Here is a 16,364-nt window from a genome sequence, read left to right on the forward strand (position 1 = left end):
AAACTATTATTAAAGTGCCAATAGGCCGGCCCCGCGCAGAGAGAGGCCGTCACGGTGGCAAGGTGGTGATCCGAAAAGGGGGCCGGCCGAACGCTGGAGGAGTGGGCTCGTGAAAGGTGGAAACGTGACAGGTAAATGCGGTCCAGCCGGGAGTGGCGAGACGGATGGGCCTCCACCCGGACGAAGGTGAACGTCGAGACGTCGTCCGGGTGGTGGTCGCGCCAGACGTCCACCAGGAAGTGCTGTTCGATGATCCCCTGGAGGACGTCCGCGGCGGCCGGGCACTGCTCGGTCCCCGAGCGGTCCCGTTCCTCGAGGGTGGTGTTAAAGTCCCCGCCCAGGACCAGGCACTCACGAGGATCCAGGGAGCCGAGGAAGGCGGATGCCTGCTGATAAAACACAACCTCTCCGGGCCCGATGTCGGGGCGTAGACGTTGACGAGATTAACCACAAGCCCCTCCATTCAGACCCGGAGGTGCAGCAGGCGGCCCGGCACAGCCTCGGCGACCCCCAGCACCTCGGGCCGTAGGTTTGGGAGAACAGGGTCTCCACTCCTGCCGAGCGAACCGAGAGGTGGCTAAAGTCCCCCCCCCACTCCAGCCGCCAGCTAGCTTCAGCGGCCGGATCCGTATGGGTCTCCTGCAGGAAAACCACAGAGTATCCCCCGTCCCGAAGGAAGGAGAGCACGTGGCTCCTGCGGAGACCCATCCTACAGCCTCGGGCGTTCAAAGTGGCAAAGATGATCGGCGCCATGAGGAGTGCGGGGGGGGGGGATCCTCGCTGGCAGCCACGCCCACGGCCTCCGTCGGGCCGCGCAGCAATCCGTGACCAAACCCATAGGTGAGTAGAGAGTCACGGAAGAAGCAGACCCACCGGTAGGCCGCGGCGGCCTGCTTCCCGGTCCCCTTACCCTCCCCCATGAGGGCCTTTGCGGCCCGGAGGATCAGGTGGAAATCCCCCCACCGCTGGAGCGCAAGTGGGACTTTGTTATGGGAGCCACGGACGTCCTCAAGGAACTCGTGCAGCTCCTCCCTCAGTGCATGGGGGGGCGGGGTAACGGATCGATGACCGTCCCCCAGCGGGGCCCCTGTCACAGCCCCGTGGCCCACCGAGGTGGGCAGGCAGGGGGCAGACCCTCGACGTGGCGTCTGATGGGCCGACGCCACGCTGTCCTCCCCGCTCCCCAGTTCAACAGGGGGCGGCGGAAGGAGAACAGCAGCCCCTGATGGGTCAGGGCAGGGAAAAACAACTAAGTCTGCACCCTGGGGAGTATCAAGGGTGGGGCCAGGGGTCGGTTGGCCCACACCCAAGAGGGACTCCCCCTGGGAATCGGGTCCAGGTAGCGGGGTACCGATTGTCGCCTCAATGGGCTCGGCGGCCGTCAGTGAGGTGCCACCTGCAGCCGGGCTGATGGAAGACCCCAGGGGACCCTCAGAGGCGGGAGCAGAAGCATCAGTCAGGGTTAGGGAACCCGGGGACAGGGGGACCGAGGTGAGGTTGCTCAGATCGAGGCCCGCTAGCAAAGGGTCGTCCGCCCCCTGCGTAACTGGGGTCAGACCCAGGGCATCGATCTCCTCATAGATGGAGGGGAGATCGCCGTCTGCCACCCCGGGGCCCTCCCCGCCAACACCTGAAGCGACGCCCACCTCAGCGCTTGCGGGGGCTGCGGATGGCAAGGGGGCAAGAGCGGCTCCCTTGGGGACTCCCTCGGGAAGTGTCCCCGGAGGAGGGGCAGCGTCACCGTCCGGTGCTGCCACGTCGTGCCCAGCCGGCACCACAAAATGGGCGTCGTCAGGGGGCAAGGCGGAAGGCTCGTCATCAGAGACCCCCTTCCTGCTCTTCCGGGGGGTCTCCGAATACGAAAGATGTAATGGGGCCTGAGCCTTCCGCTTGCCCCGCTTCCCCTGTACTAAGGACCAGCCCTCCATGGCATCATCCGGGGGCTGGCTAACAGGGGTTAGGTCTGGGGGCAAGGGCGATGGCTTAGAGAGTCGGGGAAGCAATGGAGGGGCAACAGGAACGAGGGAGGAGTCTCCCTGGGGCGGGCCCTCTCCCACGCCCGGCGTTATCTCCGCCGCACCCTCTCCCACAGCGGTGGACTGAGAAGGAGGATGGGCAGCTCCAGGTGCCGGGCAGCCAGGGGCACTGGCGGTGACAGGGCCGGCGCTTTGCCGGGGCTCCGGGGTCCCGGATGACCCTCCATGCCGGGCCAAGGGGCAGTCCCTCCGGACGTGCCCCATCCCTGGCAGAGGTAGCACCGGGCCTCCCCCGTTGAATAATGCACCCGGTAGCGGGCTCCCTGGTAGGGGACCACAAATGACCCCTCGAGCGCCTCACCGTCACGCGCCGCCGGCGGCAGTTGAAGCTGCACTTGCCGGCGGAACGAGAGGACGTGACGGAGGGCGGGGTCCTTGCAGCCTAACGGGAGAGGGCTGATGACGGAGATAGGGCGCCCCAGGGCAGAAAGGGTGGGCAGCAGGGCAGCATTGGGCAGGAAGGGAGGGACGGAGGTCAGGATCAAGCGGACCCCCAGGTCTTCCAAGGGCTCAAGGGGCACGAATACACCCCCCACCGCCAGACCCGTCTCTACCGCCTCCTGGGCGGCGGCCTCTGACGCCAGGAAGAAGACTACCTTCCCGTACATCTTGGAGGCCGCCACGATGGCCGTGGGCCCCACCACCCTCGCCAACGCCCGCACGTAGGTCTCCACGTGGGGCGAGGCGGGCACCAGGAGGCAACAGACGCTGTGCTTCCTGGTCAAGGTGGGGAAGGGGCCCCGGCCGCTATAGACGGTAGAGGAAGCGGTAGTCGGAGAAGCAGTGGCAGGCGGGGGGGCCGCCGCCACCTGGGCATACGCTCTGGGGGCCGGGGGAGGGACACCCGCGGAGCTGGTAGAGGGAACAGCGGGGAGGGAAGCCGCGGCCGGTAGCAGGGCCGCGGCAGTGGGGGTAGTCCCTGCCATGGAGGGCTTGGTCTTTTTAGCGGGGCCCTTACCCTTCTTCCCACCCCGACCTTTCCCACCGGCTGGGGGGGGTCCCCCCAAATCAGAAGGGGCGAGGGACGTGGCAGCAGCGGAGGTCTCCCCGGTACTCGCCGCTGCCGGTACCCCAGCGGGGGCGGTGGCAGATAGACCGGCAGCGGCGGTCGAGGTAGAGGCTTGCGGAATGGACATGGGGTCTTCTGGAGGAGGGGCGGTGGGAGCATCGTGAGGGGTCTCCCCCGCCGCGTCCCCCGCCATAACGAAAGCGGGGAGGGGGACAAACAGTGAGGGGAGGGGAGGGAAAGGAGGCGACCACCCCTCCCCGCTAGGCTGCAGGCAGGGGAGGAGGGTGCCAGAAAGGGAAGGCTAAAGGGGCATGGGGAGCAATCAAGGACCCAGGGGCGGGAGGGTGGCAGGTCATCAACCCAGAGTGGAATTCCGGCTCCTCTAGTTGCACTAGGGGATCAGAGGGGCTAACAGCATAGGGGGGTGCAGTGAACAAGGGCAAACTCAAAAGGGGGAAGGGCACAAGCGCATGGGAGGGGGCATGGGCGCACAAGGGGAGGGACCAATCAGGGCTGGGGGAGCACAGAGCTGTGGGGGGGAAGGTCGAGCTAGGAACGGGGCAGAGGGACCACAGGGCTAGCTGCAGGGCTGGGGCAGGACAAGCAGGGCCGCAGAGGGAAATGGGTAGGGCAAACAAATGTGGCAAAGGCGAGGGGGCCAGGCCAAAGGGGTGGGGGTGGGGGGTGCGCCCACGGGCACTTGTGCAAAAGGTCAGTGGTGGCTGCTGCTGTTGCAGGCCCAAACGGTGGAAGTGGGCGTGGCAAGCCAGGTGAGCAGCTCAGTCCCAGAGGCAGGAGGCCGAAGCAGAAGGAAAACAGCCAGCGGGGGTGGTGGAGGGGGCATCGATGGTGGTGGGGGCGAAGGGGGACACGGATGGACCAGGGGCGGGCTCCACGCCACACCCCCGGTGTCCCAACAGACACAGTCCAAACCCCCACCACAAGAGCACAGTCCAAAAAATACTCAGTCCTTTAGTGCCCCCTCCACGGTGGTCTTCAGAGTCTCCATGTGGTCCTCCAGCAGCAGGCGGTCCCCTCCTTCTCCTCCTCCTCCTCGGGGTTTCAGCAGCTCCCCAGTAGCAGACACAGTAGCTCCAGCAGCTCCAGGCGGTGGTCTGGTGGCCAGGCAGGAGGGACCCCGCCCAGAAGATGGCGGTGGTGGAGCCCTCAGCAACAAGGGCTGGAGCTGGGGTCCCTCACTCCCCTCCCCTGGGGAGCAGGCCAGCAGCCCCCCCCAAGGGGCTGTGGGTGGAGTAACAACAACAACTAAGGTGGTGGTGGGGGAAATCTACTAGCCAGCCAGCAAGCAGATAGCAGAGAAAGGGGGTGGGTGATGGTGTCTAGCCCAGCCAGGGGAGCAGCTGGAGCAGCAGCAGCAGCGAGGGCCCAGCAGGAACAGGAACAGCAACAGCAGCAGCAGCCCTCTCCCTCCTAGCCTCTACAGCAGAGGAGTCAAAGGGAGGTCTTCTGGCCACTGGAGAAAGAGTTTTCTGTTCCCTGAGTGACCAGAGCAGGGGCTGCTAGAATCAATTAAGGCAGACAGGCTGATTAGAACACCTGCAGCCAATCAAGGCAGGCTAATCAGGGCCCCTGAGTTTAAAAAGGAGCTCACTTCAGTTTGTGGTGGGCATGTGATGAGAGGGGAGCAAGAGGTGCAAGGAGCTGAGAGTGAGAGGGTGTGCTGCTGGAGGACTAAGGAGTACAAGTGTTATCAAACACCAGGAGGAAGGTCCTGTGGTGAGGATAAAGAAGGTGTTTGGAGGAGGCCATGGGGAAGTAGCCCAGGGAGCTGTAGCTGTCATGTCTATAGAGGAGGCACTATAGACAGCTGCAATCAACAGGGCCCTGGGCTGGAACCTGGAGTAGAGGGCAGGCCTAGGTTCCCCCCCAAACCTCCCAACTCCTGATCAGACACAGGAGGAGTTGACCCAGACTGTGGGTTCCACCAGAGGGGAAGATCACTGGGGTGTGCAACTCTGCCAGTAAGTGCAGGACCCACCAAGGTAGAGGAGGAACTTTGTCACAGCATGCAGTCTAAACTCTCAACCCTATTAGACTGGGCAACATCTAGATTAAGCAGTTTTTCTCACCCCACTGTATATTGCAGTCCTTAATGTACAGGTTTGTTCCTTAAACCTGGACCAAGCTCCTCTGTTGGAGTCTTGTGTTCTTCTCAGTGCCTTAGTTGCTTGCAGCATAGCTGGGGGCAGGAGAAGGGCCTAGTATGTGTCCACTCTGTCTGTCTGTTTTATACCCTCAGTTCATGTGCTTGTAGAATACATCTCTGGCATGTCTGGGGGGCATTGCTGAGTCTCCAGGCAAGGTTGAGCAATTCCCCTGGTGTTGCCTCATGCAGGTGAGTCATTGAATTGTAGCTTCCTTACTGAACAATGGCTGTTGATGGGTTGTTTGAAACCCTGCCTGGGTGTTGGTTACTTTCCTTGCTGTTGCCTCTGTGGAGCTAATATCTGTCTGATTCCCCAATTTACAGCGTATTTTATTGACAACCATACAACACAATTCTCATAACTTCATATGCATTAATAATATATGGATAGAGAAATGACTTTCCACAGATCATAACCTTTCCCCGGATACCTTACAAGGCCTGCTTTATACGTAAGATCACAATTATATGAATATGGAGATTGCAGGATGTGCCCCCAAGGTATAGAATGTCACAGGAGGCATCCAGAATCACTAGCTACTTTTGAAAATCTTGGCATAATTGTTGATTATTTTAATGCTGTTAAACTGTAAAATGTGTATTTTAAATATATATTGAATAACGTTATATAACGCAAATCACTAGGTTTTTAAGCAGACTTGGTACTCATGATAATATTTGCTGCAGGGTAAAATGCAGGTACTGTTATTGGCTGGGTCCAACTATTTCAGCACCACACCACTACTCGTGTTTCTCTTTGACTGTAAAGCTGGCTTCCAGAAAGGGCACAGATGATCAAGCACAGGCTGACCTGCTTCTGAACTCTCAACAGGCGCTCTTCGCTTGAATTGATCTAAAAGCATGTGTTCAAGCTAAGACTGACCTTCCCTAACTGTCTCCATGGAAAAGAGAAAAAAGAAAAGATTATTCTGTTTTTAAAGTCTTCTATAGTAGAAAAGGAAATGAATGTCAAGTGACAGCCAGTTAGGCAGGGTGTGCAGAAAGAGGGCCTCAGGCCAAATTCTGAATAGTCTTTTTTCTTTTTTTTTTAACCACCATTTCTTTTTGTCCTCCTCCAATGAATTGTTAAAATTCAGTATTCTTTTCTCCTGTAGATGGTTTCTGACAACTTTGCTTTTAGCTGATTGATTGCATATGGCTCTTATACCTGATCTCTCTAAAGCTTATTATAAACTTTGCTGGGAACTGTCTTTGACAAAACAGCAGAAGTGCGGCTTATCTACTGTGTTTTGCCATTATGTTAGTAAACACCATGTCAGGCTTAAGCTTATAACTCTCCTAAGATTGTGGAGGCAATATTACAGCCCTATTAACTTGTAACCTTAATAGCAGCTAGGTGCTCCACATAATATCTACTGGCAAGGGTGTGGACCTGTACTGAAGACATACTGTAGAGCTAGAAACAGGAGCTTTATACCATTGAAATGGGGAGATTCTGAACTTCTCAATAGGACTTTAAATTATTTTTATGGTTTATGGCTCCCACTGAGCCCTGAGTTGAAATGGTGGTAAGAAACTTTATAGATGGAATGATGGAGGAAAAAATGTGCCCATAGCATTTCATAAAACTCTCTTAACTGTTCCTAAAATAGACTTTCCGTAACATGTGATTTATGTGAAATACATAATGAGATATACAGTAAAAATGTTTTATTGGTGTTAGTCTGGGATGATCTGCAAACTTACTTTTAACTTGACCCATCCTGAGTAATGTGGTTATCCCAAAGGCGTGTCAATAGAAACTTCATATGGAAAACTGTTGAATCTTAAAGTTGCAAATTCCCAGACTCAAAAGTTAATAAATGTCAGAATTAATGTTGGCGATTGCCTATAATTTTTTTCAAAATCAGGCAACTGCTTTAGTTAACTAACTATAGATTAAAGAGCCTAAGTTCCTGCTTCTGAAAAACTTTTCAAAATTAGTAACTATGCGCAGCAAGTCCCCCAACTTCATGTTCACAAAACTGATTATCGTACAGTTTATGTTGATTGGGTCAGACAAGAAGGGTGAGCTGTGAAAGTATGGGTACTTTCTCATCAGAACAAAGTGTAGCCATTACAGTTGCACCACGGAGATGGGCAGAGGCTTATTTTTGCCTGGATTACCCTCTCAGTAGCTTTGAAGACAAAGGTTGGTTTAAGAAAAAAAAAAGGGTTTTTTTTCCTTCAGTGCTATCCCATAGATAAATACTCAGGACTTTTACTCTATCAAATGTGTGCTCCCTTACTTGAGGTTAGACTGAAAAATGTGTTTACTTTTCTAATAAGAATGCACTTTTAAAGTATTCCCTAACTAGGGTGAAAAACCTGTTTGTTTTTATAAAAGTAGTATGAAAATTGACACTCTCCTATTCTCCAGTCCTTCCCCTCCCCCCCTTTTTTTGGTTTTGTTCTGCATGACAGCACAACCCTAAGCAGTGTTATTCGTCCTTAGACCTATATAGAATTAATCAACTTACGAAGATCAAAGAAAGGTTTTCTCTCTTGTACATCATCAAACCAAGCCACTGAAGACTGCTATTATGCACCAGATAACACTTTTCATTGAAGAGCAGTATGGTAAATTGTGGCAGAATACCAATAGAGTATAATATTGTCACCTTAAATACCAAATGTATTTATCATGATTAGTATTTTAACACTGAACACCAAAGCAATTTACAATGGTTTGCCATTTATTATAACATTTTGTCAAACTTTATACTGAGCTCTTTTTTTATTGAATTTTTATGGAAATACATTGATTTTAATATACTCATTATAACCGAGTTTATTTTGATCTGCTTTATTTCAGGGAATATCAAACTAATTAATAATGATGGAGCACTTAAAAGAAAGTGTCACAGACATTATTTTAAAACATGTACCTACCAGAATTTTGTTCACAGATGATGATGAAATTATCAGACCGATTCACCGCTCATGCTGGCATAAATCAAGAATGATACAGTTCAAGTCAATAGACTTATACCTGCGTAAGACCATTTTAAGTGGTATATTGTTAGTTGTATTGGATGACTGTTAGTGTAACATACCTGGAGGTTTTACATTCACTAGCAATTAATTCAGTGTTCTGTAATAATGTGTTATGCCATATTATTAAAGTTCAATGTGATTACACTAATTTACAATGAAATTACTGCAATATTTAACTCTGTTAAATCTGATGGAATTCAGTAAACCCATGAGTCAAATCTGGACCCTAATGGCGTCCATGGGAGTTTCGCTGTTGATTTCCATGGAAATAGGATTTTACTCTGTGTGTGTGTCCTGTTTCCATGGAGGTTAACAGGAAAACTCTCATTGATAGTGAGGCAAAAGAGTTTAGTTGGTTGGGCTTGGGTGACTAGAGTTATCTTCCCAGTTCTACTACTGATCATGTACCTCTGTTTGCGTCTGCTTCCTCACCCACCCTTTCTGTTTACACTGTTAGTTTTTGGGACATGGACTGTCTCCTAGTATGTGTTGGTCCAGTGCCTAGCACAAAGTGGCTCCAGTCTCAGTTAGGAGTATCTGGAAGCAATTGTAATATGGATGCTATTAATTACAGGTGTTCAGAAAACGGATTTTTTTTTCCCAAGAGCAAGTTTACATTTTCCATGGCAAAGGAAAACAGTTTCAACAGAAAATGTTTGATCATCCCAAATGATAATATCCATGTAATGTGCAGAGAACTCTGGCCCAGCACAGCATAGGCTTGCTGAAAATCATGTGAATAGTCCCTTGGAAGTCATGGGGACTACTCACATGCTTAAAGTTAAGGACATCTGAAATGTTTTACTAGATCAGGGCCACAAGGCTCAGCAACCTGCAGGACCGAGCCATCATAATCAGTTCTTTATGGCCATTCATCTTGGGGTCTGCTGTGTGGCCTATTCACCCCATGCTGGTTTGGCAACCAAAGGCTGAACACAGAAACTGCCTGACAGCTCAGCTAGAGCTGACTTGCAGCCCCACAGTACCTGTGAGGATAAAATTGCTATAAGGCAAGAGGGCAGCATGCCTGCCAGAGATGCAGAGCAACTATGGAGAGAAGCTCCTGCTAACATACTAGTTAGAAGCCAGCAGAGAAGCCGAGAGAGAGAAACTGAACAAGAGGTTGAAAATCCTATAGCGTTAGGAAGCAGCTCAGGTAACAGCCAGGGACTTAAGAAGGGTTATCTCAGGCTGCTCTGAAGTGGAACCCAGTAGAACAGGTGGGCCTATGTTCTCTATCTCTTCCCAGAACAAGGGAGAGGGGAAATGGTCAAGGACTGTGAGTGTTAGGGGCCAGAGGAGAGATTCAGAGTGGTGAAGTTTGAGTTCCTTATTATTTGGACTTTTCTGTTAACTACAAAAGGGGATAGACTGAGCAGTGACTTAGCCAAGAGCGAGGCCACATAAGACAACAGTCTGTCTTAATGCCAGAAGGGCTGGATGGAGCAGTAGACAAAGAAACCCTGCAGCACTGTGTCTGGATACAAGGAGGTTCTCTAGAGATGAGGGCATGGCCCTACAGGGTCACAAAGATGTCTAGGTTCCCATTTACCTACTGTAATCATACCTATACCAAAACTGATGCAGTAGCAGTGGTGTTGTGTATGCAGGTAAAGAAGATTTGAATGACAAAACTGGCATAATAATGCCTAGTACTATTATGAAACACAACCAGAAAATATCAAATGTTTTTGAGAGAAAAATAAAGAAGAAAAATGGCAGTTCAGAAGTAAATAAGGGGGAAAAAAACCTGGAGAATGTCAAAGAAACATAAATTACAATTTGAATGTGTTCTGAAGAAGACGTTTGAGAATTAAATAATTAAACTGCATTCATGAATACAAACACAATAACAAAAAATAAACAAGATGACACCAAGATAGTATTACAGGACTCATGCAAACAATAATACTAACAAAGAAATGGGAATCTGAATATGCTGTGTAACAAAATAAACCACTTTGGTAATGCATGGCCAGATTTTCAAAAGTGCCCAGTATCTTGGGGGCCAAATTTTCAAAGAATCCTGTAGCTCAGTGGTTTGAGCATTGGCCTGCTAAAGCCAAGGTTGTAAGTTCAATCTCTGAGGGAGCCATTTAAGGATCTGGGGGAAAAATCTGGGGATTGGTCCTGCTTTAAGCAGGGGTTTGGACTAGATGACCTCTTGAGATCCTTTCTAACTCTGATATTCTGTCTACACTATAACTGGGACAGCATGTATAGGCATGACTGAGCTTGCTCACTAGAAATAGCAGTGTAAACATGGTGGCATGGCCCCCCAACTATGTATTCAGGCTCTGGGGTGGGACTGTACTCTGGTGACTAGCCCATGCTGCTGAGTCTACATTGCTATTTTTAGCAACCTGTCTCAATCACAGCTAGCTTGAGCATGCCTATACGTGCTGCTGTCACGTCTTCTGACTGCTGTGCAGACATACCCTTACATGCCTCAGTAGGAATTACTGGATGCTGAGCACTTTCAGTTGCCACTTCTTTTAGGTGCATAAGTGGAAGCTCAGCTTTTTTGAAAATCTGGCCCATTGTGTCCCGTACACTGACTCCTTAATATGGAGGCAATCTCTGTGGTGTGTATCTGCAGGCTAATCACATGCTTTACTGAGGCACTTTTATGATAGATAATGACAGTGGGGTACAACTTTAGTATGAGTAGCAGATCATCTGCAAACTGTAGCCAGAAAAAAAAAGATGAAAAAGGTTATTGTAGCTGGCAGAAGCTACAGAGGAGAAAGTGTACAAAGGACAAAGTGTCTGTGCTAGATGAAAATATGGGATGGGGAGGAAAAAAGATTTGAGGGAAACTTGAGGAAATTCTGTGGCTATGTGGGTGTTTTCAATAGTGGAATGAAATGAATGGGAAAGGCAGTGCAGTTGTCTGAAGATCAGGGTGATGTGGCGGCTCTTATTTGTATGTGTGCTAATCACCTACTCCAGATAGTTGTGCCTAAACTCAATTAATATTCCTGGGAGTCACACACATTCACATTTTAAAGGCCAGATTCTTCCATGCGGTGTTGCTTTATGCTGCACCATTGGTACATTCTGGCCCTAAACCAAGCTTTCATTGCAAGGTTGATTCTCAGAGTAGAATGGTGAAAGTTCCCCTACTTCACACCTTGTGCTGCAGCCACTGCACTGTACTGATCCCTGGTAGCACATTTGGGGCCTGTTGGAGCAGTTGCAACCAGGATAAGTTCGAGCAGTTCCTAGGCTGTTCTAACTCAGCATAGGGACACAAGCCCTGCACAGGAAGGTCAGCTGGAATGAGACAGTGAGATGGGAGATTTAGGCCTTGGCTACACTGGCGCTTTACAGCTCTGCAACTTTCTCGCTCAGGGGTGTGAAAAAATACACCCCTGAGCGCAGCAAGTTACAGTGCTGTAAAGCGCCAGTGTAAACAGTGCCCCAGCGCTGGAAGCTAATCCCCACTGGGAGGTGGAGTACCTGCCGCCGCAACCACACTCGCACTTCAAAGCACTGCCATGGGAGCGCTCCCGCTGCAGCACTGTACAGCTGCAAGTGTAGCCATACCCGTATTCTAACCTGACTTTTACTGTGTATGTTTCAGCCAAGGTTGAGGCCCTAAGCATCCAATCCTGCTTTCTTTCCATAAGTAAAACTCCCATTGAACACAGTGGGAGAGCAGGAAACAACAGTAGATGAGATTCAATGGGAATTTGTGGTGTGGAAGGAAGGCGGGGCTAAGTAGTCCTTTCACTGAAAACAAGTGTCTGTGGACTGTGAAGGTGCTTTCCATAACACTGTTTAACTTTGGTGTGGAGAGGAAGAATGAAGAAATATGTGTATGAATAATCTTGCGGAGGCTTTAGCCATCATTGAGCCAGGTTAAAATTTCTAACTTGCTTGGTAATTTTGTCATCCTTTCTTCCATTCAAGAAAAGGTATACAATCCAGATGGTGTGACAACCAGCTCTAATATTCAGGACAAATGAAAGATATTGCAGATTTTATGATAGATCTGATCCAGAGGTTTAATATGTCATATAGAAAATACCAGGACTGCTTTATTAACATATGTATCGGTGCAGAACAATTTTGGGATTTCAAATATTAATAAAAAATGCAGGCATACATGCTGCATTTATACTGGTGTGTTCTATTATATCAAGCCAGTACAATATGTCAGAAATGGAAATTAATTGAATTTTGACTTATCTAATTGGTTAGCCAATCAGATATGGCAAGTCGTATATGATAAATTGACATTGTCTTTTTGTTTAATAAATCAGAAGTCCAGAAAAGTTGCCCTCTTAGACTTCCTTGTCCATCATTTCATATAGTAGTTTTCACCAGAGAAGCTTGTTCTCTTCAATTCATGACCACTCCCAAGTGAAATCTCCCAAAGCATGTGTTTGATTTCCCTCTCATGAAGAGGTAAATAGGCTTAATTATCATAATGCTGTGTTTCTTAATGGCTGTCCTATCAATATGGATGTTCAGTTGGCTGAAGATAACGCTTAACTTTAACTCAGCATGTCACTTCCAACCTTGCTAAACATGAAAAGTGCCAGGAACAAGACTTGTGAAATGAAATATTGTGTGACAGAAACCTGTCCTGACTATGGAATCGTAGTATAAAAATACCTTGACAAAAAGTGTCACTTTTAGGACTCTTCAAATTGGTGGAGTGATGCAGCTTTATTATCAGCCCTTGCTCAGCTTTTCATAAAAAGTCCCAGTAGCACTGTACCTTGTGATCAAAAGGAGCTATTTCAGTCTAACCTACACAGTGCTTTTCTGTAATTAAGATCCAAGTACTGCTACATTCCTAGGGCTTCGAAGTGATTCAGGTGATTTGGAATGTCTAGATTAAAATGTTTAGTTTCACTGTTACGGAGAAGTGTAAAAAGGGGTTTTTTAAATGTAACAAATAGGGTTGATTTAGAGTTACAATTTATTGCTGAATGACTGCCCCAAATTGACCTGAAAATTTGATTAAAATTAGATCATTATTACTTGGTGGCAACATATCTTATGATGCCTGAACTAAAAACCTATTTAACAGCTATAAATACAAATTCACAAAATACAGTTTACGATAAAATAGTTGGTAGTATTGTACATGCAGTCTGGAGCATGCCAATGACAATTGTTCTTGTGTATTCTGCAGATAGGTCTTTAGGGAAAAACTGTCCTCACTACTCTGTACTGCAGCTCTTTTCAATGTTTGGAATATGCCATACTTCAGTGTCTCATGGACATTGTTATATACAGAAGGCAATCATACTGGGTCATTCATTAAGCACCTGAGTTACACAAAATATAAAGTAATGTCACCAGTAGAGGGAACATGTATACTAATGTAATTAATCATTGCTTTATATTACACATAAGTCCCCCTTAGAAATCCACTTCTGCCATGCTTCTTTCAGGGAATTGAGTTGACTGCAATGTAAATGGGCTATTGTTGTTGCCCTTCCTATAACCTGTGTCTCCTTGTCTCAGATGGTGAACGACTTGTAGCAGGGATGTAGCACTTTGTGGATATTACCATAAATAAATGATTAGATGTTACAACTGCCTCCCACACCACTTCTCCCAACAGCACTGCTGTGACTTTTTGTCTGATTCTGCAGCCACTGTATACCTGAGAAATCATTGTCAGAACTTCTTTCATGGACATTCTTTCTGCAAGGCTCAAAGAGGCATTCATATCATTTGAGCTTTAATCCCACGCACCATGAGACAATGTTGTATTCTAGAGGCAGCCATGTTGGGTTTCTCTTTCTTACGAAGCATTTAAGTTGCACAAGGTAAGGTGGTAATAGGTCCTGTCCCCATCTCCCATGGGGAAAAAAATCTCCAAGAAGTAGAGTAAAACTCCACAAGGATCTCCTCACACATTTTTCCCCAAAACCATTTTGTGGCTATACCACCTTTCCCTCTCCTCCCTGTATCGGGAATGGGCTGTAGCTCCACTCTCCACATCTCAGCAGATTCTCCCTTCCTCAGTGTCAGGGAGCCCCTTCAAGAAGAAAAGAGGAACACCATGGAAAAGATAAAATAGCTCCAGCCATTCACAAAGGGAGGGATTTGATTTTCCCCACATGAGAGGTGCCCACACCTCTGAGCACATAGCTACATCTAAGTGAATAATAGATATAAAATAACATTGTCATCACTAGGGAGAGCTCTGGTGCTAACATCATAAAACATTCTTTTATGTAACTTCTCATTGCAGAGTTCAGGGGGAGTTCCTTGAATGGAAAGAGTGCAGAATATGAAACAATTATGAGATGGAGCTAGAGGGTGTTGAGGAGGATTTTACACTTAATGTTGAGGTGTCATGACTGGTCTTGCAGAAAGAGGGAGGATTTCTAATCTGGACTCTTTCCACTTTAATGCAACAGTTTTTTGACACTTACAATACTTATTTCTGCTCAGCTGCTTTGCATCGTGGCTTGGTAATGCATTCAGGAGAGATGGGAAGAAAATAGAATACAGACATTTGGTTAAAGAAGTGATTTATGAATAATGCCATTGGTTGGTGCATGATGCTTCAGTGAAAGTTTATAACCTTGATACACTGTATTCCCCAATGCCTTGAGAAGGGTTAATGATGGGACAGATTGAGTAGCCTAAGATAGTACTTTTGTCGTGTCACCAATTGTCTCCATATTCCCTATGTCTCAACATTCCCAGGGGGCAGAGCAGCCCCCCAATCCCAGAGAAACCTTTCCTGTTGCCCTCCTGTCAGGGAGCTGCCAAGAGTGTCCACTGTAGCTTTGGGTTTTCCTAGAGAGGAATCGGTTCATTTCTCCTGCTTGAATTCCAAAGTGGGAGCTAGGAGGCTTGACTCAAAGTGATCACTGGGGCCCACGTCTCACCCTCCTCTGAGGTCAGTTTATCAGTAGGACTCTGCATGGCTCCAGGTCATGTACCTCACACTGGTAGGCAGCTGCTCAGAGCTGCCTGTCAGCTTTGCAGCTCAGGGGCAGAGCCATGGGCTTTGGGTGTCTGCTTTGGGATCTGAATAACCATACAACTGACCTGGACTTGGGACTCTAGGTCATTTCCCAGATAGACATCTAGTGGTATTTGGGAGTGCATCTCAACATCCCTGATCCATTTCAGATGGATTGGAACCACCAGAACTTGGACAAGGGGATCCCATTATTCCCTGAATTGTTATGAGTCTATTGAGGATGATCTTTGAGGGGTTTACCAATCCTGGGCATGCCAGAGTTACTTGGGCCCCAGTGTCCCTTATCCCTTGGCCTTTTTCCATCCACCTCCACCAGGAAACAGTGCTTAGTCTATTCTTCTTTGTGGTCTGACTAGGTTATGTTTACTGATTTGGACTATCAGGGCTGGTTCTGCCAATGGAGGAATCCTTAACATGTGGACCTGCTGCAGGTTACCACTAGCCCCTGATCTCTCTAGCACTGGGCAGTTTGTTGCCTTATGACTAGTCATGTGACAACAGAAGCATATCAGATCCCCAGGTTCCTTTTTTGGGCCTCTGTTAGGGTTTGCCTCCCACCAAGGTCTGGGTTTAGTCCCTTCTCCCTTCTGTGGGGAGGGGGCCCTGACTGGGTCAGCTTTATACCAACCTCCCTTGATTCTCCTCTCAAACCCAGGCCAATTATCTGCATATTGGTCAGTTCAGTTCTCAGCTATGGTCCCGTCATGATTTCAAGTCAGGGCGGCAGAGTTTATAGAATTGTTCTAAACTGATTAATTCATAGCCCTCATCAGCCATAATAATCTCCCAATGAGTTGCTCACTTTCTTATGTAACCCATAATTTGACTTGAAACCTCAGCACAGGTCATGTTCCCTTTTTTTCTGAACTCCCCCAAACATTTTCCTATCTGCTTCAGAGGTCAGTTTAAAGTTTGCTTACGCCGCCCATTATTTTTATAATCTTCTCCGTCCATAAGAATGAAAAAGTCTAAGGCCTTTGTCCCTAACAGTAGTGGAGCTTAATACTATACGAAGTCCTCCCTGCCCCATCTTGTTCAATGTACCCCCTGTTTCAAAAATATCTGAAAAACACATCCATGTCATCACCTTCCCTAAAGCAAGGAAATAATGTGATGTCTATGCCACCCACTGGGACAAGGGGAGAGGGTCTGGTTCCACCTACTATGTTCTGCTGGCACAGACTCTGCATC

General features: G+C 48.5%; 1 long non-coding RNA gene across 1 annotated transcript; it reads left to right on the plus strand.

Moving 5' to 3' along the window:
• Nucleotides 1–4,729: 4,729 nt before the first annotated feature.
• On the plus strand, nt 4,730–8,280 carry LOC120396912. The gene is made up of 3 exons (XR_005593526.1): nt 4,730–4,782; nt 5,306–5,401; nt 8,028–8,280. It is a non-coding gene; the product is annotated as an uncharacterized LOC120396912 (long non-coding RNA).
• Nucleotides 8,281–16,364: the final 8,084 nt, after the last annotated feature.

This window comes from Mauremys reevesii, linkage group 2, assembly GCF_016161935.1.
Source record: "Mauremys reevesii isolate NIE-2019 linkage group 2, ASM1616193v1, whole genome shotgun sequence".
Classification (NCBI taxonomy): domain Eukaryota; kingdom Metazoa; phylum Chordata; order Testudines; family Geoemydidae; genus Mauremys; species Mauremys reevesii.